Source organism: Equus caballus, chromosome 27, assembly GCF_041296265.1.
Source record: "Equus caballus isolate H_3958 breed thoroughbred chromosome 27, TB-T2T, whole genome shotgun sequence".
NCBI classification, from domain to species: domain Eukaryota; kingdom Metazoa; phylum Chordata; class Mammalia; order Perissodactyla; family Equidae; genus Equus; species Equus caballus.
The window spans coordinates 20,507,070-20,529,880 of record NC_091710.1 but is presented as its reverse complement, the minus strand read 5'-3'; the positions used below and the strand labels follow the sequence as shown (position 1 = coordinate 20,529,880).

The 22,811-nt window shown below is 43.7% G+C and overlaps 1 long non-coding RNA gene across 1 annotated transcript; it reads right to left on the bottom strand.

The window, feature by feature from the left end:
* Positions 1 to 4,366: 4,366 nt before the first annotated feature.
* LOC138921090 (uncharacterized) lies at positions 4,367 to 7,852 on the bottom strand. Its single transcript, XR_011433358.1, has 2 exons — positions 7,655 to 7,852; positions 4,367 to 7,471 (listed from the first exon to the last, which is right to left on the bottom strand). It is a non-coding gene; the product is annotated as an uncharacterized lncRNA (long non-coding RNA).
* Between the last annotated feature and the right edge of the window lie 14,959 nt (positions 7,853 to 22,811).

Genomic DNA, 22,811 nt, shown 5'->3' with positions numbered 1-22,811 from the left:
ACCTTGGGAACATTTCCACGAAGCCTCCCCAGGATACTAGGAAGCCCTCTTTGATCTCTTTTTCTTTAACTCTATAGTTTTTGTGGTTTCTACTGCACAGCCTAGAGCTTAGTTATATATGGTTTGATGTTATCCATTGAAGGCATCTGTAACCATAGACATATCCCCAACTGGATTGCAAGCTCTTCTAGGAATTTCTGTGGCCTCTCAGTGCCCACCATACCAGAGTCTGTGGTAGAAATTCATTAAAATCTTATCTTATTGATTTCTACCTTCTAAGGAGATAATTAGCTAATTATGCTAAACTAACTCCTGCTACCGAGGAAACTGTCCCTACCAAGTTTACTCTTCATGATCCCTTTTCACTGCACATCCCCCTTCCCCTGGCAACCCTACCGTGTTTTAGTAACTCTGGTAGGAGTTTCAGACTGGGTAGGAGAAGGTGTTGCAAAAAGGGGAAGACGTTTGGGCCTCCTTTCCTTCCTACCTGGCTAAGGTTGGAAGTTGACAGAGGAACACTCTCACAGTCCCATGGGAAGTGGCTGGGGCTTTGCTCTTTTGGCCTCCTGTCCAAACTTCTCACTGAAAGAGAAGCCAAACGTGTATGTGGACAGGGAGGAATGGTAGCAGAATCAACTTGTGGGCAAAGGATTTGTGGTATCTCCCCACTCCTTTCTGTGTCTCTTCACCCCGTTCTTATCTTTCCGAGCTGATGTTCGAGTTATTACTCATGGCTGCTTAGGTTAAGACTCAGGATTGTAACAACTGGGGATTTTTGTGGTTATAAAATATAATGCTCCTACATTTCTGATGGTACTGGCAACACCGGTTGCTGTCAGATACTCTTGCATCAGCAGAATATATAAACTTTTCAGGACCAGTACCCCCTTTCCAAGTCTGTAGACACAGTATGGGAAACGCTTTCAGAAACCACTTGGTTAGAACTTTAGGGCTAAGCTAGGCAAGATGTGGACATTAAAATGACTCTTTCCTATAACTGCCTGTATTAGGTAACCACTCTTGAATACTGAGCCCACCAAAGCATAATTGAGAGGGTAGCAGTTAATGTCGATGCCTGCCTTCAAATCTTCACTAAATCACATGTGCTAATTAAGATGCTTGTAATTCTAAGTCTTTATGGAATGAACCCTTGACTTGGAGTCAGGAGACTCGGAACCTGATCCATGCTTTGCCACCGACCAGTAAGTCACTTCACCTCCCTAGTCCCTTTTTCTAAAATGTGGATAATCGCATCTGCTTTACCTGCCTCCCAGGTTTGCTGTGAGGATGAGCCTGAGTATATGGTAGTGTGCCCTCCCCCCATTGAAAAGACCTCTTAGAACCATCTGGCTGTTTTCATCTTGTGAAGGAGCTCCTCACCTTCTTCTGGTCTGCATCATTATCACAAGAATGGCTGGAGGAGAGTGCCACGGTGAACTCAGTAGGAAGAGGAGGTGGGCCAAAGGCCAGCCTGCACCCTGGCACTCCCTTCTTTCCTGATCGCCTCAAATTTGCAGGCTTTCCTTTCTAGTCATGGTTCCCCCAGATCCCCCTGGAGAGTTGGAGACTTAGCACCTGATGGATACTGACTGTTAGCAGGCAACATCCCATGTTTTCAGGGTGGCAGAGCGATGTGGAGCAACGCCCATCCTGAGAATCTACCCCCCAGCATCCCCTGCACCTTCCCAGGCAGCCTGGCGCTTCCATTTGACTCTGCGCAGCCAGGCTGGTTCACATGGGCTTCCAGGCTCCCCAAAAGGTTGAGGCTTCTTCCCACCCCAGGCTCTCCCACGGCATTGCCCGCCAGCCTGGCTGGGATCCTGCATTGTGGGAGCAAGGAACTAAGTGTTGGTGGGAAATATTATGCAATTCCTAGGCATTATGGTAATATGTATTCATCCTCAATTTAATCACAAGTAGAGACAGTTAAACACTAGATTATAGGCATCAGAAGTTGTTGATTATTTACTAAAAATCAAGAGGGGCAGTCCAGTGCGATCCAACAGTACATATTCATTAAGGGAGAAAAAGGAAGTGCTTTCAAACGTCCCCATTGCATATAATTTACTCTGATGAATACCCACAGAGTATGTGTTTCATGTCAAATACAAGTTAATTTTCCCTCTGGCTCTTTCCCATGAACTTGCCACTAGGCCATAACTACTTAATCTCGCTAGCACTGGAGTCCCAGAAAATCCTCACTAAATTATAGTGCAGGAACAATGCCCTCTCACCCTGTCCCTCCCCTCGTTCTGTCAGCTCCGGGTGAACATCACTGTGGCTCTGTTAGACCCTGTCTTCCCTGGGGTCCCACACACGGGACAACCTCAGTCATCTCTCTGTGCTGTTACGTCCTCAACCACCTTCTTCCACGGGTCCTTTGACCTCCAGGGAACCCATTCTCATTTCCACATCATAGAAAAGCAAGAAAAAAACCCCAGCAATGAACCCAGATATGTTTGCTTAAATGCTTTTGCACACAACTTTGGGGGTTTACCATTAAAGTCTATTCTTCAATATTTGCCTGTTGCGTGGGGTCCCTCTGATTTACATCTTAGACGAGAGTCACCACCTTTCAGTGGGCATTCTAAGTCTCATCAACAGATGAGTGATGTCTGCTCTGAAAGAGTACAGAACTGCTCATTTTAGGCAGAGAAATTAAAATTCAGGGTGTTTAACTGAATTATTAAAATATAATGAGATGACACTGATGCTGGAAAACCGTTACCTGATTATATAGTTGAGGAGGAGGGGGTCCCTGTTCTACCCAAGGCCAGCCCCTCCTGCCACATGTGCTCTGGATCCTTCTTGCCTTCTCGAAATCTTCACTCTTGCAGTTTCCACTCTCTATTTTGCAGCATCATCTTCTCTCCCTCTCTTGGATCATATACAAAACCAAACAAACGTGCTGAAGTATCTCTCACCTTTAAAAAAGCAAAAGCGCCCCTGACTCCAGGACCCCTCCAGCTGTTGTTCCCTATTTCCTCTTGATGGTTTGTCTTTAGCCACTTCCTATTCTCTCCTTAAACTGCTCCACTTGGGCGATGGAAAATGTAGTCTCCGGCGGGGTGCCCGTGTGCCTGGCTAAAGGGCGAAGTGGGGGACCTGATACTACGAGAAGGGGAGGGCACGTGCGGGGGACAGTTAGCAGTCTGCCACATCATACTTCTCCAGAATACTAACTACAAGGGCCTTGGAATTCTTTAATTTGAGTTAGGGTAAAATTGCTTTTTTTCCTAAACTGTCCTTGTTTTTGAATGAAAGGATGTCTAGGTTACCTGGGTTGACAGTTATTTTTTTCATACTTGAAAAATATTATTCTTCTGCCTCATTGTTGCGAATAAGAAGTCTGCTGACAGTATAAATGTTCTTCCTTTGTACGTAAACTGTCTTGTCTCCTGGCTAAGATCTTCTCTTTGTCTTTGGTGATCTGCAGTTTCACAATTATGTGGCTTGGGGTTTATTTCCTGTTATTTAGCTTGGGATTCATTTAATTCCTAAATCTGGGGATTTGTATCTCTCACCAACCCTAGAAAATTTCCAGCTTTTTAATGTTTGAGAATTCTTTTTCCTTTTATGGAATTCCAATTCACTGTGCTGTAAACCTTCTTACCCTCTCTTCACCATGTCTCTGTCCTTCTCTTCCATATATTTCATTTCTTTGTCTCTCTGTGCTGCAGTCTGGGTAAGATCTTTGGGTATTTTTCTGTTCATAATTCTTCCAGCCTCTTATGTTTACAGCAACATTAAAAATTCTATTAAAGCACGGTAAAGTCTTACTTAAAATTTTACACACACACACACATACACAAATACTGATGCGCTGGAGCGGATTTCAGCATTAAACAGCTGTACACATCCAGTTTCAGATCTTTATTTATTAATAAGGTAAATCCCAAAAGATATACCAGAATGATTTTGTGCACTTAGGGGAAAATATCATCTCCTGTCTAAGTAGAAAATTGTGTGGACAGATTCTGAAAACCCTCCTTCTAAGTAGCTTTACAAAAGGAAATTTTTCATTTAGAAATCGGAGCCCTCCTTCATTTTGCTGCAAGCTATGGGCAGTGAGAAGAATTTCTGCTAGTCATGGAAACTTTAAGGCTAGGATTTATTCCTTCTGTCCTGCTTGACAAAAGGATTGAATGTTCCTTCTGTCCCACGTGACGCGCAGCGCTGCTCCGGTACTCCAGCTCCAAGAGGAGCCAGAGCGAGTCGGATACTCACGGCCTGATCGTAGCAAAGACACAGAACTGGATTTTCCAGGGCCAAGAATTGAGGGTCTCTTCCAATTCTTTCAGCTGTGTCTAGTCTGCCTTTTAACCTATCCACTGAGTTTCAATTTCCATTATTATTATTATCATTATTTTATTTTATTTTTAGAAGTGTTATGTTTCTTTTTTTCACATCTGCCTGGTCTTTACGATAGTATCTTATTTCTAGCTTCTGTTTTTGACTCCCTCTCTTATTCCTTTATGCCCTGTAAAAATGCTCATTTCAGATCCTATAGGGGATAATTCCGACGTCTGACGTCCTTGGGGGACCTCGCTCTGCTGGCGCCATTTCCGCTGACTCCTGCTCAAGTACCTTGTTTATTCGTGTTTTGTGGTTGGGCTTGTGAGCGCATGTCCTGCTTTTTGGGCTGTATTTGTGGAATCTTGGGAAGCTTTGGTTGAGTGTGCAAACCTCCAACAAGGTTTTATCTTTAACTGCCAGGGGCCCTCAACCCAAGACCAGTCTAAGTTAAAGTTCTCAGCTCTGGGTTTCTGGACAACCCAGGTAAGGTAAATTCATTCCCCAAATCCATATGAGGGAAGGCCATGGTTATACATTTTCAGGGGATTTTTTTCCACATCTAGAGTCAAGGTCAAAGCCGATAAGTTTCTTTGTCACTTCTTTGCGGGCGTGCAGTTTTTCAGGTGAGGATGTCTTATATATGTGAGGGGTCTTATTTCCAGCTTCCCAACCGGTACGGACCCACAGCCTTGTCTCCATACTCCATGAGGCCTTTAAAACCCACTGGTCTTGGAAAATGAGATTGGCAAACTCCTTCTTGGAGGGTCTCTGCATAGACGCTGCCAGAACCTGAATACCACTGTGGTTTCCTGGTCTGTCTTTAATTTTGACTCCTCAGAATTTCCCCTGTTTTCTTGAAAGTGCAGTCCCATATATTTTTAAAAGCTTTTAAAATTATCACATCCAATATTTTTAGTTGTTTTACTTATCATTGTTTTTGCAGATATTTACTCCACCATATTGCTGGAAAAGGAAGTTTCCTCCCATATTCAAAATAACTTACCTTTAGGAAAAAAAATCTTTTGCAGAAAAAGAAATATTACTATAACCAGAAAAAAAAAAAGCCTAGAAGTCAATGTGCCTTGATGTCTGAATGTTGCTTACATCTTGCATTGGGCTACAAACCCAGACATGGTGACAAGGGAATGCCTAAAGTAGGCTGCACTCTAGTTAGCCAACTGTATCTTATATAATTTCATTTAAATTATATACCTTTGTCTCCCTAACATGCATTCCTTTCTAGCGTTAGTGTAGTTATAAGAGCCAAATGGAAGACTGGTTAAGAAATATGCAAGACAGTAGATGAAAAATGATATTGCTAAGTAAGAGAATGAGTTGTGTTGGGTGGCTCAGAAATCTTTGGTACATTTACTGTCACTCATTTGTGGGGAATGGGCATCTGGATACTGGATGCTAACCAGATCAAACCCACTCTTAGCCTAATTTAGTTGACACCTAGAAGAATGATGTGTGTGGTGCCACTTGCAATTGCTGGTGCATGATTGTCCTACTACAACTAAGATCCTGTGGTTGCCTGGGCATAGAGAGCTACGCTGGCGAGCACAGCTCTCAATTTCCAGAGCACGCATATGCTTAAACAGCTAGCTCCCCAAACCTGATCTGTTGACCTTGCAAAACAGAAACTGCTTCAAGCGTGGGAGCAACAATGGGGTTCTTTAGAACAGCTCTAATTACCTGATGGAAAACTTCTTTATCTAGTCTGGTGAGAGCACAGGCTTAGATGCCATCTCAAGGTTGTGGGGAATGTGTTCAGCATTTGTGGTTCATTGGATCTGCTCCCTTCGATCCTGAGTGGTTCAACTGGTATATGTGTGTGTGTGTGTGTGTTTGCCATTGCCATAACTTCCCTCTGCCACCTAGGCAATGGTCTTGGGAGGCGGCAGAAAGTAATAGTTGGGCTTTGATGTCACACAGTGTAAGTTAAAATCCCGGTGCTGACACTTACCCTCTATGTGAACTTGGAAAATTACTTATGTCTCTGAGCTCAGCTCCCTCAAATGAAAATGGGATAATAATAGTGCATATCTCATATGAGGACTGAAAAAGAAAAGGCAAAGCCTTTCACACATTTCTTGGCACACATTAAGTGCTTGAGAAATGTAAGCTCCTAATCCTATGGTGGTGGTGTGAGTAAGGGTGGAACAGCTGTGGAAAAAGTGAGCAAGAGAAGATGCCTCGGGCTCTGGTTTCACCTGACCTGGCACTGGCTGGTTCTTTTCTTCCTCCTAATTAATTCCTTGCCCATAGCACAGGACGTGGAGCTGTCTTGTTTCCTGCTTATATCCTGGTCCTGCCCTTTACTAGTTAAGTGAACTTAGAAAAGCATAGTACTTAGAATGGGTCCTAGAGTAACACATCTCTGGGCTTGACATGTAAAAGTTTATTTTTCGCTCATGCAAGGCTGGCTGTGGGTCCTGGAAGCTGTCCTCTCTACAGCGGCTGGGCAGTACAGGCTGTGCACATTTCGAGCCTCCCAACAGCAAGTCTCCCGGTTGTCCTGGCAGAGGAAGAGGGTGCTCGGGAGCCCGCTCCCTCTCCTGAGCGCCCTCCCGTGCGGCTTCCAGCAGCCCAGAGGCCAGAACTCGTCCCACAGCCTTTCCTATTGCCGGGCACTGGGATGGAAATGGAGGGGGCATGATAACTGATAACCATTGCTGTTCCTGCCACTGCAAGTCTTTTAGCCTCTCTGTGCCTCATTTTCCTTACCTACAAAATGGAAATAATACCTCCCAGAGCTGTCATGAGGATTAATAGTACATAAAGAGAATTCATAGTAACTTTGTTATAGTCCTGGCAGGAAACAGACCACACACTGACAAGAACTTATTGTTCCCAGAAGACAATGAGCGACAGGATTGGGTACAGAGGTGCGGGCAGGGTTAAGGGAACCGTTAAGGGATGATGTCTGCGGCCCAATTCCTTAGAAGGAAGTCAAGCCCAGCTCTAAACCAGCCCCCGGGCACAGACAGGACAGATCTGAGAGGGGGTTAGCAAATAGAGAGTAACTCGCACAGTACATAATAAATATTCGTTAAATCTAAAACACCCAACCCACATCACCATTCACCTGGGCTTGTAGAGTGCTGTGACTTACCCTACCCCACGTTGGTCTGGCTTCCTTCTCTAGTCTTTGTCTCCCCCTTCACTGAAGCATCTAGAAGAACGGGTTGAGATGGCAGACCCAGATTATAACACAAATCCAGAGGAACGTGTGTCAGTGACATCTGTCACAGTCGCCACACATGGGAGGCCCTTGGATGGCGCTTGAGTCCAGTGTTCTTGGTATAGATAGAGATGTTGTACCTCCATCTAATACTCTGGGCTCCCTGAAACTCACCTGGGAAGAATGAGGAATGACTAGGAACCCTAGGAATTCAGTCACCATGGTTCAGGGCCTCATCTCCTCTCCCCCGGACTCTTGCAGTAGCCTCCCAGCTGGCCTCCTCGCTCTGTGCTGCCTCCGTCCTGACAGCACTCCTTCTGCTTTAAAAACATTCAATGCTCCCTCTTTCACAGAGGGCGAAGTCTGAACTCCTCAGCCTGCTATCCAGGCTGCTGTTCCTTCTCACCTCCCACCACCTCCTCCACCTAAGCACTACTCCAGCCACACCTAAATAACCATGGTTTCCTTCATTTCCCCTCCTTGGATCGTGGCTCCAGATGGAATGCCCCTCCCACACCATGGTCACTTACTGAGGTTGTACCCTTCCTCTAAGGTTCAAGTCAATACCAACCTCTGTCAAACTCTGTCGGCTGATCCGCCTAGAAAGAAATGTCCCTTTGTATCCTCCATGTTCTTGTATGACTGTTGTCTGCCTGATGCTTGTAATTTATGTATGTGTTTGTGTCCTTTACTAGGTTAGAAGTTCACTGACATCATCCTTTCTGTATCCCTCATGATGTTTGGCGTGGTGTTTTACATGCAGTAGATACTTATAAGCGCTGGTCGAATTGTAGCAAATGCTTTTTGAATCTTTTTCAAAAGTAACTCCCCTAACAGCTGGAGAAAGAGAAGCTCCATTGGCAGCCCGTGATTTAGATAAATCTCCTTTTTTCTATTTCAAAACCTCAAATGTCTACCAATAGAGGGCTATGGAGGCATAGGAGACATGACCTGGGGTTGGGTGGCAGGGTTTGGTTTCGGAGGCCTGCAGGTCTTTCCCCTGCTCCCAGGAGAATGGGGACAGAGTGTGAAGGACGCTGGGCTGCTTTAGTTTGCGCTAGAGTCAGGGTTCTGGGTGGTGGCCCCCCCGGCCTTCTGCTTTGCACAGCAAAGACAGGAGAGTCTAGTTCCTGTGTGGCTTGCGCCCTTCCACATGTAAATCAGTGTGGGCACGGAGACAGAAGGCCTGGCTCTCCCCAAGGTGCCTGTCAAGGTGGACTCAGAGATTCTCTTCGGGGAGTTTGCATACACAGGGCTCCCAGGAGGGAAGCACGCGCTGCCAGAATCCCTGCTCCCTTCTGCAAGCCTCTAGCCAACGATTTGTTTGCCAGAATGTCTTCATCTTTATAACTGGATTGCCAAGGAGGCTTTGCTTTCTTCCACCACAGGCTGGAAAATGTGGGCAGCCTCCTTCACCGAGATGGCTCAAAGCCTCATCTCCCCGCTGCCCGGCTCTCTCCAGCACTCTGGGAAGCCGCTGGTCATCTCCTGTTTCCCTGACCTGCCCCCTGCCGCTGCCCCGGGACTGTAGGAGATGGCTCCTCCCTGTCTCTCCTTCTTTAAGCAGCAGCTTAGAAGCAATATCCTGTGTTTGTGTAGTGGGTTCCAGCCAAGCCTTCCAAAGCCCTTTGCAAACATCAGCTGTCGTGACCACATCTCTCCCTCCTCTCACCATGTCATGGCAAGGAGACCACTGAAAGGGCACAATGCTTTGTGGAATGGGGAAAACAGCACTGGGGATAGAAAATAGGAGGTTAGAAGATGGAAAAGGTCAGAAAGCCTCAACTCCTGGTTTCAGAATAAAATTCACTTTGGTTCTAATCAAAATTTTCCCTTCTTTTAGATTCCAACCACCTGCCTGCTTTCCTGGTGACATTTCAGTATGGTGCAACCCTTTTGGGGGAGGGCAGGCTCACTGTGTGTTGATAGCCTGACGACATCAGTGAAAACACGACTTGATTTTGTGTAGAACAGACTCTATGCATTTGTGAAGCGTGTTCTAATTCTGGCTCAGCTGGTAGGAAGTAAGCACATACTATGTTTATATATTATATAGATATATAGTATATATATACCATGTTTATATATATATGTTAATTTGTTGATCTTCCTAATAAACTCTCCACTTTATGGATGAAAAACTGAGTTCTCAGAGATGAGCCAGATCCCCTACTCCGCACGCAGCTTGTTCCGCTGGACCACAGCTCCACGTTCTGCTGAATTTGATGGGACCCGTGAAACCTAGGATTTGCAGACCACGAAGCTGTCCATCCGCCTCTCCCCTCGATTGCTCATCTCTGGGCCTGTGAACAGTTGGTCGGACTTCTCCAGCTTCTAGCTGCGTTGCTTTCTACCTTGGCCCTGGCACTTCGAGTGTCTCTGAAGGTCAATCCCAAAACTTTATTCTCTCCCTCGTCTCTCCCTCAGCCTTTGCTCCCTCATCCTCTCTTAGAACTCAGACTTGGAAGTTCACCTGCCTCTTCTTGCAAACTCCATCTGTCCTGCCCAGCACAGCCAGGTAAGGCCTGTTATAAGACTAAGCTCAGATCACCATACATACCTGCCAAAAGCAGGGGCCTGGTGCCCTCCCACAACCTACCAAATAAGAAACGTCTTCCCTTTCAGCACTCCGTAACAGAACCTCTGTCTGCCCAAAGCCTCGTTCCCACGGTTCCTTTGTACATAGCCCGCGCTCACACTCCAGCCGGGCGTCTTGCTGGTACGTGAGACACACCAAACCCTGCCTGACCTCGAGTTAGCATTCACGTGCACTATTTCCTCTCCCTGGAACGTCCTTCCTAACCCTCAGTGCCCCCAGCCAAATCCTAGTCTTTCTTCAAGGCCTATTTCAAGTGCCACCTCCTTGATGATGCCTCCCCTGAAGCCGCAATTCTACATGCCTCCTTTGACTCCCCAAACACTATATTTCTCTCATACGATTCATCATATGGTGTCCTGTAGCATAATTCCTGTTGTTTTATCCAAATGCTACTTGTATTGTAAATTCTGAAAACAAGTCTGAGTCTCCTTTCTTTTTGGTATTTCCACAGTACACAGTGTGATCCTTGACGTAATAGGTGCTAAGTAAATGCTTGTTGATTATGTGGACGAGTGCTTGCACCAGGAGGTGCGCAGCAAATATCTGTTGAAACTGATTTCCCAATGATCCCCACTCTCCTTCTGCAGCATCTATACTCCAGGTTTGCATTCTAGTTGCCTTCAAGAATGTATCCGGTAATGTCATACCTTTACCCGAAACACAGCACATCAAAACCTGGACCACCTGTTCCCCTAACTGCCCACCCCCAGCTTCATTACTTTTGTCTTTTTGCCTCACGAATGCTCCCAGCTCCTACTTCTGTAAGAATTGCTTCCTATGGGGCTGGATCAGCATCAGAAGCTGTTCCAGTAGCCAAGTTCTCAGCACCCGGTATCTGTGGATTAATCAGAATCACAAGATGATAGAATGTCAGAGCTGGCAGTGACCTTGGCCAAACCCCTTCACTGCAGATGAAGAAACCAAACCCCCAAAGGGATTTGCAAGAACTAGAGGCAGAACCATCACAAGACTCCCATCTTCTCGCTCTTGGCCTAGTCTCCGTCCTCGTGAGATTTGGCATGACCTTCCTAAGCTCCTCTGCTTTTCCAGGAGCTTCAGGTGGTTACTTTTCAAGTGACTGCATGTTTCAGCAGCTCTTTTTCTCTGACTCCCACGGGTGAGATTGGACGATCCAGGTCTTTAGAATCTGCGGCACAGGGCTTGAGCCAAGCTTCTGCCTCTCTCAGAACATCCTGCCATAATGTTAAGCTCATGAACTCAGCCCCAGTGTGTGGTGAGCCTGTTTCTCAAGGAATTTCCTAGCAATTAGCTGGTAGAACTAAATTCCGCTCTAACCAAACAGCAAACTCAAATTCTCTCCATTTTATCTAACATCCCCTACAAGGCTAAAGATAACCCAGGATGCATTAGGACTTTGCATAGTTAATCAGTTCAAAAAGAGTTATTTAGAGCATGATTAGAAATGACCAGAAGTCCACAGAATACAGTTTGAATCAGACAATATGCACTTGGGCTCAATCATCTAAACTCACAGACAGCCTCAGAGTGACACTGATTGGAAATTACTCATGCACATCTGCTCTGCTGAGCCAAACAGGCCAGCGAGCTCTTCCAGCTGGCCCTGCTCTCTCCCAGGCAGGGAGATGGGAGACAAATGCCGCTTCTGAGCACTCGCTATGCACTTTACATATGCGATCTCTTTGAATTTGATCCTCTCAATAACCCTGGTGGTAGTGTCCTCATTTTACAAATAAGAGAACTGACGCAATAAAAAGTGTGGTCACTTAGGCTGAAGAAAGTAGAAGCAGCGTCAGCTGTGTCTCTGTCTCCAAAGACCAAGCTTTTTCTGTATCACCGGTGAGCTCCTTCCTTCCTTCCTTCCTTCTTTCTCCCCCTTTCAGCCTTCTCCCTTTTCTTCCCTCCTCCCTTCCCCCCACTCTCCCTTTCCTTCCTTCCCTTTTTCAAGCCAAACGCTTTTTTCAACTGAAATGATACACAAACCCGAGTATATGAAACATATAAGAGCCAAGCCGCTTTGCTTTCTCACAATTAACAAGACTGGAAACACCTCAAATGATCATCAGCAGGTGACTAGATCAGCAGACTGATCTACCCAGTGGACTACAACTCAGCAATAAAAAGAGATGAAGCACTGAGATCCCCAGACCATGGATGAATCTCACAACAGTTGTGCTGCGTGAAGGACGGCAGGTACAAGAGTGCACACTGTCTGACCCCACTTACACGGTAGTTTAAAAAAAGCAGAGCCGATCTACGCCGCTGGAGAGCAAATCAGTGGCCGCCTGGGTCAGCGGCCGGAAGGCTTGTAGCAAAGTGGCTGAGGGAACTTTGGTCCACTTTGGGGGTAATGAAATGGTTCTGTATGTTGGTTGTGGTGGTGGTGTATATATTTGTCAAAACTGTTTGAACTTCACACTGAAAGGGGTACAATTTAGTGTGTGTAAATTATACCTCAATAACATAGGTTTGTTTTTTGTTTGTTTTGTTTTGTTTTTTAAAGCAGACATGCTTTAGCTGAGGAAGGGACGCCCAATCCCTCAGTGAGCCTGTGACCCCCAAAGGGTCCCTGGGAGTGCCCTGTGGAAATTCACCTCTTCAGGAAGCTGTCTGCCACACCAAGCTGCCTCACGCAGCCGTAAATATTGCTCAGGCAGTCAAGGCCTTGTAAGGGCATAAGATCTGTTCATTCTCGAGTAAACCACTCAGCATTCTTTCTGAGGGCCGCACAGTTCCAACAAAATCCGTGACAAGCCCCATCCCCAGCAAGAAAGAGGCTTCTGGTCTAGTTGTATTCTCTGTGCTATAAAAAGAATGATAATGCAGAATTGGGAGTTAATAAATGAAACTAAGGAGTTTTATGAGCGTGAGTATGTGTGTGGTGTGTAATGGGTATAAATTTGCTTCCCACCACTTAGACTCAGGAAATGTTGTGTTTTATTTTCCTAAATCAAATTACATCTGGCTCCCAGTCTCCACGGACCAGAGCGATGGGATGCACAGTGTCAGTTTTCACCGCCTCAGGGCCATGCAGGAGTCCTGGAGGGAGTATCAGTCCAGAGGATTTGAGGAAGTAGCTCCGTCCTTGAGTCCACCCTGGTCCCAGTAAGGCATCCAGTACCCAACCTCTAGTGGTCCATTTCAAAGGTCAGCGCCTTGGATCCCTGACTGGGGGGGGACCTTGCACCAGGCCCCCCAGTGGACATGCCTAGTATAGCGCCTCCTCAGCCCTCTTGAAATCAGACCCCTTGGAGCGCTGGGCACAGGAGGGCATGGTCACTGCTCCCTCCAGGCCCCCAAACCCCTCCCTTCTCTCAGGACTGAAGGTGAGGATCTCCCTTCTCCACTTTCCTCCCTCCCCCAGGCTGCTGTGATCTCCTCCGCTCCTTGGATCCTTCTCCAGGACTATTCACCTTAATCTACCTATTGGGTCTGAAACCAAAGCTAGCAATGGTGGGCTGAGGCAGTGGAGGGGAAAAGTGGGGGAGAGGGCAGCAAAATCCGTCATTCCTTCCTATGGTCAGAGCTGGTAAAGGAGGTCTTTACCCCGCCTTGGTGAATCCACAGCAGGAAAAGAAAGCTGAGATGGGAGTTAGTTTCTTTATTAATAACTCAACCAATTGCATATGAGAGTTTGTATGCGTATTTATGTAACATCCATGAGTTAAAGAACAGTGTTTTACTCATCATAATTGTATCCCGTGCACTCAGCTTGAGACTATATAGGTGATGGACAAATATTGGGTATTCATGAATGAGTGAATGAATGGGAAATGGCGCGGAAGGACACACCCCACACTAGAATCCGTTACCCTTGGGAAGTGGAATTCTGCAGCAGACTATCAATTACTACTATTTATACTTTTGTACTGTTTGCATTGCATGAAATTGTGTTTAGCGACGTTATAATGTTTATACAGTTTGTATTAAAAACCTTTCAGACTGTAAGTAATGAGCACACACAAAAGTATTGTTATAATCTTGCTGGAAGAAGGAAGCCACCCAGCAGCCACCCTTCACATTGAGTAGGGTTATGTTACTGGATAAGGAAATGTTAAGATTATCAACATTAGGCCAGATTCAGAAAGGTCAGAGTGTTTGGTTAACTGTCACTAGATGTGGAGTGACAGTGGAGTGGGGGACTGAAGTTAAACAAAAAAATTCAACTGAGTAATTTAAAAGATTAAATCGGCTTTATTGAATGATTCATGAATTGGGCCACATCCCATCTAGCAAATAGAAAGGAGCTCCACTGAGCTGCAGAAAAGGAGAGGTTTTTAAAGGGAGAGAGAGAGGAGAAAAAAGGAAATTATTAGCAAAGCATGCATTGGTTTAGGCAAGGCTGCCCTCCTAAGGGGAACAAAAGGGGTCTATCAGGGGATAACCTTGTAGGGCTAACCAGGAAATTCCAGGTTCACTGGTTAAAAGTCACATTCCTGGGGAAGGTTGAAACTGTCTTTAGATTATGTATTAAGTCTTGGTTTGCTGGGCCTAACACAAGTGACTCCATTTTGGGCCTGGTCATCTCCTTTTTAACACTGGTTTCTCAGAACACATCTTAATATTTCTAAATTTAATGAGAAAGTTATTTAAGCATTTTATCAGGAATAAATGATATCCCCAGTGAATTTTGCCTCTTCCAGACTAGGTTATGAACAATCATTCTTTTATGTTTTTGAGGTGTTAGTCATCCTGTGGGAGCCCAGAAGAGAAAGAAAATGAACATGCAAGCTAAAATCAACACAAATCAAAGGAGCCTCCCTAAAAGCTATGGGTGTTGGAATGGCATTGCCATGAAAGCATTTTATTTCCTCTTAACTGATTAGACTATTGTTGGGGAAGATCTTTGGTTTCTCTGAAATGCCCAGAGAAAATGATGCTGAAGGGTTGGTGCCAAGGTGGCAGCACAGGCCAACTCTGAACTCACCTCCTCCTGTGGACACAACCAATTTACAACTACTCTTGGAACAATTACACCTGAGAGAGAACTGAAAACTGGACGAGAAGAACCCTGCAACAAGGGACAGTCCTGCCTGATGTGGAGAGACGGAAATTCCTTTCTGAAGAGAAAAAAGCCACCTTGAGTTGCAGCACTTCATGGCAGGCGGGGAGCAGGAACCTGAGCAGGGGAGCATTACTGCTATAAGCAGCTTCTGGGCTCAGCACAACTGAGACGAGTGTCACAACATCAGGCTTTGCTGGTTACTAACTACAACAGAGAATACTCCTAGAAAAGCTATCAGACATTAAGGGGAAAAAAGCCAGCTCTTAAAGGGCCCATGCACACATTCAACCATTTCAGAAAGCAACCTAAAGTCACAAAGTCTTTTGTGTGCAAAAGACCTAAAGGTGCACAGTCCTTTGGTGAAAAGAGACTCACCTGATAGGCTCTGGGTGCATCTTGGTGAGAGGTGAGACCTCTCTGGGGACTGAGACATTGGCAGCAGCCATTATTGTGACCAAGTACAGGTGTGCTGACACAGACACTGGCAAACGCCATTGGAGTTCTTCCCCTGGCCTGTTAGTCCAGGGTCCACCCCACTCAGTAGAGTACTGATTTAATCCAGCTCAGCCAGGGCAGGCAGCCCACCCTAGGGACTGGCCCCACCCAATGGCAAGCCCTTGGGTGACTTGTGGGCCTGCATAGGCTGGGTGCGTGGGTCCTCAGTAGCTGGGTGAGAGGGTCCACCTTCAGAGTGTGGGTGTGCATGAGGAGAGGGTGGAGTGTGTGGGTCCTCTGCAGTGGGGTGACTGGGTCTGCTTCAGGGGTTGGGGCATGCGTATAGGGCAGGACTGTGTTGATGGTGTGTGGGCAGTGGAGCTTGTCAGCTGCAGAAGACTTGTGCTTCTCAAACAGCCACATAGGGGATCAGCACCTCCTTCCAAAGCCTGAAACTACTGAATGCTCCCATGCCTGGGGCCAGCCACACTCAGCTGCAGTTTTGAGAGAGCTGATAAGAGCCTTGCAGGCTGGAAGCCTACAGCAACTGTAAGCTTCTGAGCCTACCAACTAGCCATGCTGTGGGCCTACTCACTTAACAGAAAAACTGCAACAGGAATGTGCTATTAGTCCTTGCATCCAACTGTGCTGGGGCTCGCCAAACATGATAAAGTGATTGAAGGGTCCATAGCAGCCACACGCAGCTAAGAATTACAACCAGCTGGACAGGGGGACAGCCTACCCTCCCTGGGCACCTGCAGCAAGAGCAACCAGGTCACAATAGAAGGACACATGTAGCCCACACAGGGGCACACCTGAACATTTGGAACTGGTGACAAGAGGGAAGCTACCTAAGGCATCTCTTACATAAGACCATCTCTCCAAGATCAGGAGACATAGCTAACCTATGCACAGAGAAAGAGGCAAAGTGAGGAGGCAAAGAAATACATTCCAAGTAATGGAACAGGACAAAACCTGAGAAAAAGAACTAAACAAAACAGAAATAATCTATGTGACAAAAAGTTCAAACAAAAAGTCATAAGGATGCTCACTGATCTTGGGAGAAGAATGGATGAACCCAGTGAGAACTTCAACAAAGAATTGGAAAATATAAAAAAGAACCAATCAGAAACGAAGAATACAATACTGGAAATGAAAAATTCACTAGAGGGACTCAATAGCAGAGTAGATGATACAGAAGAATGGATCAGTGTGCTGAAAGAAAGACTAGAGGAAATCACCCAAGCTGAACAGATAAAGGAAAAAGAATTAAAAAGAATGAGGACAGTCTAAGAGAACTCTGGGACAATATCAAGCACACTAACATTCATATTAGAGGTGCCCCAAAAGGAGAAGAGAGAGACAAAGGGGCAGAAAATCTATTTGAAGAAATAATAGCTGAAAACTGTCCTAACCTAAGGAAGGAAACAGACATCCAGGTATAAGAAGCACAGAGTGCACCAAACAAGATAAACTCAAAGAGGCCCACACCAAGACACATTATAATTAAAATGTCAAGAATTAAAGACAAAGAGAGAATCCTAAAAGCCACAAGAGAAAGGCAACAAGTTACCTGCAAAGGAAACCTCATAAGGCTATCAGCTGACTTCTCAGCAGAAACCTTACAGTCTAGAAGGAAATGGTACAATATATTTAAAGTGCTGAAGAAAAAAACCTACAGCCAAGAATACTCTACCTGGCAAGGTTATCATTCAGAATGGAAGGAGAGATAAAGAGTTTCCCAGACAAGCAAAAATTAAAGGAGTTTATCACCAAGAAACCAGTCTTACAAGAAATGCTAAAGAGACTTATTTAAGTGGGAAAAAGAAGACCACAAATAGGAATAAGAAAATTATCAAAAAAAAAAAAAACGCAATAAAAACACTGGTAAAGGCAAAAAATACAGTAAAGGTAGCAGATCAACCACCCATAAAGCTAACGTGAAGGTCAAAAGACCAAAGTACTAAAATTACCTATTTCCATGATAAGAGGGTGACAGATACACACACAAAAACAGGTTAGATATGATATGAAAAATATAAAATGTGGGAGGAGGAGAGTGAAAGAATAGAGCTTTTAGAAAGAGGTTGAACTAAAGAGATCATCAACTTAATATAGATTGCCATATACTTAGGTTATTATATATGAACTTCATGGTAATCACAAACCAGAAAACTATAATAAATACACAAAAAATTAAGAGAAAGGAACCCAAACATAATACTAAAGCAAGACATATGCCACAAGGGAAAAGAGCAAGAGAAAAAGAAAGGATCAGAGAAGACCTCCTAAAACAGCCAGAAAAAAAGCAACAAAATGGCAGTAAATACATACTGATCAATAGCTACTTTAAATGTCAGTGGACTAAATACTCCAATCAAAAGGCATAGGGTGGCTGATTGGATAAAAAAAAAAAAAAAACAAGACTCATATATATGCTGCATACAAGAGACACATTTCAGACATAAAGACCCTTACAAACAGAAAGTGAAGGGATGGAAAAAGATATTCCATGCAAATGGCAATGAAAAGAAAGATGGGGTAGCAATGTTTATATCAGACAAAATAGATTTTAAAACAAAAACTGTAACAAGAAACAAAGAAGGGCACTACAAAATGATAAAGGGAACAATCCAACAAAAGGATATAACACTTGCAAATATCTATGTACCCAACATAGGAGCACCTAAATATATAAAGCAATTATTAACAGACATAAAAGGAGAAATAGACAGTAACACAATAATAGTAGGGGACTTTAACTCCACTTACACCAATGGATAGATCATCCAAACAGAGGATCAATAAGGAAACATTGACCTTAAATGACACATTAGACCAGATGGACTTAGTAGATACACACAGAACATTAGATCCAAAAACTGCAGAATATAGATTCTTTTCAAATGAACATGGAACATTCTCCAGGACTGATCACATATTAGGCCACAAAACAAGTCTCAATAAATTTAAGAAGATCAAAATAATACCAAGCATCTTTTCTGACCACAACGGGATGAAACTAGAAATCAATACAGGAAGAAAACCAGAGAAGTCACAAAAATGTGGAGATTAAACAAAATGCTACTGAACAACGATTGGGTCAATGAAGAAATCAAAGGAGGATTCAAAAAATACCCAGAGACAAAGAGAATGAAAATACAACATGCCAAAAGTTATGGGACACAGCAAAAGTGGTTCTAAGAGGGAAGTTTATAGCAATACAGGTCTACCTCAACAAACAAGAAAAATCTCAAATAAAAAAATCTAACAGTGCACCTAAGGAACTGGAAAAAGAAGAATAAACAAAGCCCAAAATCAATAGAAGGAAGGAAATAATAAAAATCAGAGCAGAAATAAATGAAATAGAGACTAAAAAAAAAACAATTAAAAAAATCAATGAAAGCAAGAGCTGGTTCTTTGAAAAGATAAACAAAATTGACAAACCTTTAACTAGACTCACCAAGAAAAAATGAGACGCCTCAAATAAATAAAATCAGAAAAGAAAGAGGAGAAATTTCAATGGACTACAAAAGACTATAAGAGAATGCTACAAAAACTATACTCCAACAAATTGGATAATCTAGAAGAATTGGATAAATTCTTAGGATAATACAACCTTCCAAAAATGAATCAAGAAGAAATAGAGAATTTGAATAGACCAATCACCAGTAAGGAGCTTGAAACAGTAATCAAAACCTCCCCAAAAATAAAAGTCCAGGACCAGATGGCTTCCCTGGTGAATTCTACCAAACATTCAAAGAAGTCTTAATACCTATCCTTCTCAAACTCTTCCAAAATTGAAGAGGAGAGGAAGCTTCCTAACTCATTCTACAAAGCCAGCATTACCCTGATACCAAAAGCAGACAAGGACAACACAAAAAAACAAAATTACAGGCCAACATCACTGATGAACATCAATCCAAAAATCGTCAACAAAAGACTAGCAAATCAAATACAATACATTAAAAAGATCATACACCATGATCAAGTGAGATTTATTCCAGAGATGCAGGGATGGTTCAATATCTGCAAATTAATCAATGTGATACACCACATTAACAAAATGAAGAATAAAAATCACAGGATCATCTCAATAGATGCAAAGAAAGCATTTAACAAGATACAGCATCCATTTATGATAAAAACTGAATAAAATGGATATAGAAGGAAAGTACTTCAACATAAGAAAGGCCATATATGACAAACCCACAGCTAATATCATTCTCAATGGAGAGAAACTGAAAGTTGTCTCTTCAAGAACAAGAACCAGACAAGGATGCCCACTTTCATCACTCTTTTTTTTTTTTTTTTTTTTTTTTTTGAGGAAGATTAGCCCTGAGCTAACTACTGCCAATTCTCTTTTTGCTGAGGAAGACTGGCCCTGAGCAGACATCCATGCCCATCTTCCTCTACTTTATATATGGGACGCCTACCACAGCATGGCTTTTTTGCCAAGTGGTGCCATGTCCACACCTGGGATCCAAAACAGTGAACCCTGGACTGCCAAGAAGCAGAATGTATGAACTCAACTGCTGCACCACCGGGGTGGCCCCACACCACTCTTATTTAACATAGTGTTGGAAGTCTTAGGCAGAGCAATCAGGCAAGAAAAAGAAATAAAAGGGATCCAAAAGGAAGAAGTGAAACTGTCACTATTTGCAGATGACATGATTTTACATACAGAAAATCCTAAAGAACTCACCAAAAAACTTTTAGAAAGAATAAATGAATATGCATAGTTGCAGGATACAAAATCAGTTGCGTCTGTATATACTGACAACAAAGTAGCAGAAGGAGAAATTAAGAATACAATCCCATTTACAATTGTAACAAAAAGAATAAAGTACCTAGGAGTACACTTTCCCAAAGAGGTGAAAGATCTGTACATCGGAAACTATAAAACATTGTGGAAAGAAATTGAAGAAGACACAAAGAAATGGAAAGATGTTCCGTGCTTTTGGATTGGAAGAATTAAAATAGTTAAAAATGTCCATAATTCCTATAGCAATCTACAGATTCAGTGCAATCCCTATCAAAGTTCCAACAACATTTTTCACAGAAATAGAACAAAGAATCCTAAAATTTATGTGGAACAACAAAAGACTCTGAATAGCCAAGGAATCCTGAGAAGAAAGAACAAAACTGGTATCCTACTCCCTGATTTCAAAATATACTATAAAGCTATATTAACCAAAACAGCTTGGTACTGGCACAAAAACAGACACACAGATCAGTGAAACAGAATCGAGAGCCCAGAAATAAAGCCACACATCTACGGACAGCTAATTTTCAACAAGGGAGCCAAGAACATACAGTGGAGAAAGGACAGTCTCTTCAATAAATGGTGTTGGGAAAACTGGACAGCCACATGCAAAAGAAGGAAAGTAGACCACTATCTTATATCATACACAAAAATTAACTCAAAATGGATTAAAGACTTGAATGTAAGACCTGAAACCAGGAAACTTCTAGAAGAAAACACAGGTAGTACGCTCTTCAACATCAGTCTTAGCAGCATATTTTCAAGTCCCATGTCTGATCAGGCAAAGGAAACAATAGAAAAAAATAAACAAACGGGACTACATCAAACTAAAAACCTTCTGCATAGCAAAAATCAACAAGATGAAAAGACAACTGGGAGAAGACATTTGTAAACCATATAGCTGATAAGGGGTTAACAACCAAAATATGGAAAAAACTCATACATGTCAACCACAAAAAAGCTAACAATCCAATTAAAAAATGGGCAAAAGATCTGAACAGACCTTTCTCCAAAGATGATATACAGATGGCCAACAGGCACTGAAAAGACGTTCAAGATCATTAACTATCAGGGAAATGCAAATCAAAACTAAAATGAGATATCACCTCATGTCTGTCAGAATGGCTATAATCAACAAGACAGGAAATAAGTGTTGGAGAGGATGTGGAGAGAAGGGAACTCTCATACACTGCTGGTGGGAGTGCAGACTGGTGCAGCCACTATGGAAAACAGCATGGAGCTTCCTCAAAAAAATAAGACTAGAACTACCATACGATCCAGCTATTCCACTGCTGGGTATTTATCCAAAGAACATGAAAACACAAATGTGTAAAGATACACGCACCCCTCTGTTCATCGCAGCACTATTCACAACAGGAAAGACTTGGAAGCAACCTAGGTGCCCATCAAGGGACGAATGGATAAAGAAGATGTGGTATTTATACACAATGGAATGCTACTCAGCCATAAGAAATGACGAAATCCTGCCATTTGGGACAACATGGATGGACCTTGAGGGTATTATGCTGAGTGAAATAAGTCAGCTGGAGAAAGTCAAATACCATATGATCTCACTCATAAATAGAAGATAAAAACAATGACAAACAAACATATAGCATTGGAGATTGGATTGGTGGTTACCGGAGGGGGTGGGATGACAGAGGGGAGGGAAAGGGGTGATCAGGCACATGAGTGTGGTGATGGATTGTAATTAATCTTCTGGTGATGAACATGATGCATTCCACACAGAAACTGAAATATAATGATGTACAGCTGAAGTTTATATAATGTTATAAACCAATGTTACCACAATAAAAAATAAATTAAAATAAATAAATGAAGTAATTAAATACATATAAATATACATGTAATATTAAAAAAAAAGAAAAGAAAAATGATGCTGGAGAACCAGGAATAGAGATGCAGCCGATCCAAGGAGAGCAGCAGAGAGCAGCAGGGGTCCCGGAGCCTCCCGGGCCTCCCTGGGGGACTCACTCAGTGCGTCAGGGCTCTGACTCAGCCTCGGGGACTCTCTGGGTGGCTCCAAGCATCCCACCAAGAGGAGCCGCGCTTCTCAGAGGCCAGCATGCGTCAGAATCACCTGCAGGTTTTTTTTTTTTTTATTTTTTAAAGATTGGCATCTAAGCTAACAAAGGTTGCCAACCTTTTTTTTTTCTTCTGCTTTTTCTCCCCAAATGCCCCCAGTACATAGTTGTATATTTTAGTTGTGGGTCCTTCTAGTTGTGGCACGCAGGGTGCCACCTCAGCGCCGCCTGACCAGCGGTGCCACGTCCTGGCCCGGGATCCCAACCAGCGAAACCCTGAACCACGGAAGAGGAACGGTGAACTTCCCACTCGGCCACGGAGGCCCCTGCAGGGCTTTTCAAACACGTAGTGCTGAGCCGCTCCCAGAGTTTCTGATTCAGCAGGTCTGGGGTGGGGCCTGAGAACGGGCATTTCTAAGTTCCCAGGTGCTGCTGATCTGGAAGTTTCTCTCCTTGGGCTGGCACATTGGAATCGCTTGGGCACTTGTTTAAGTTATAGACGC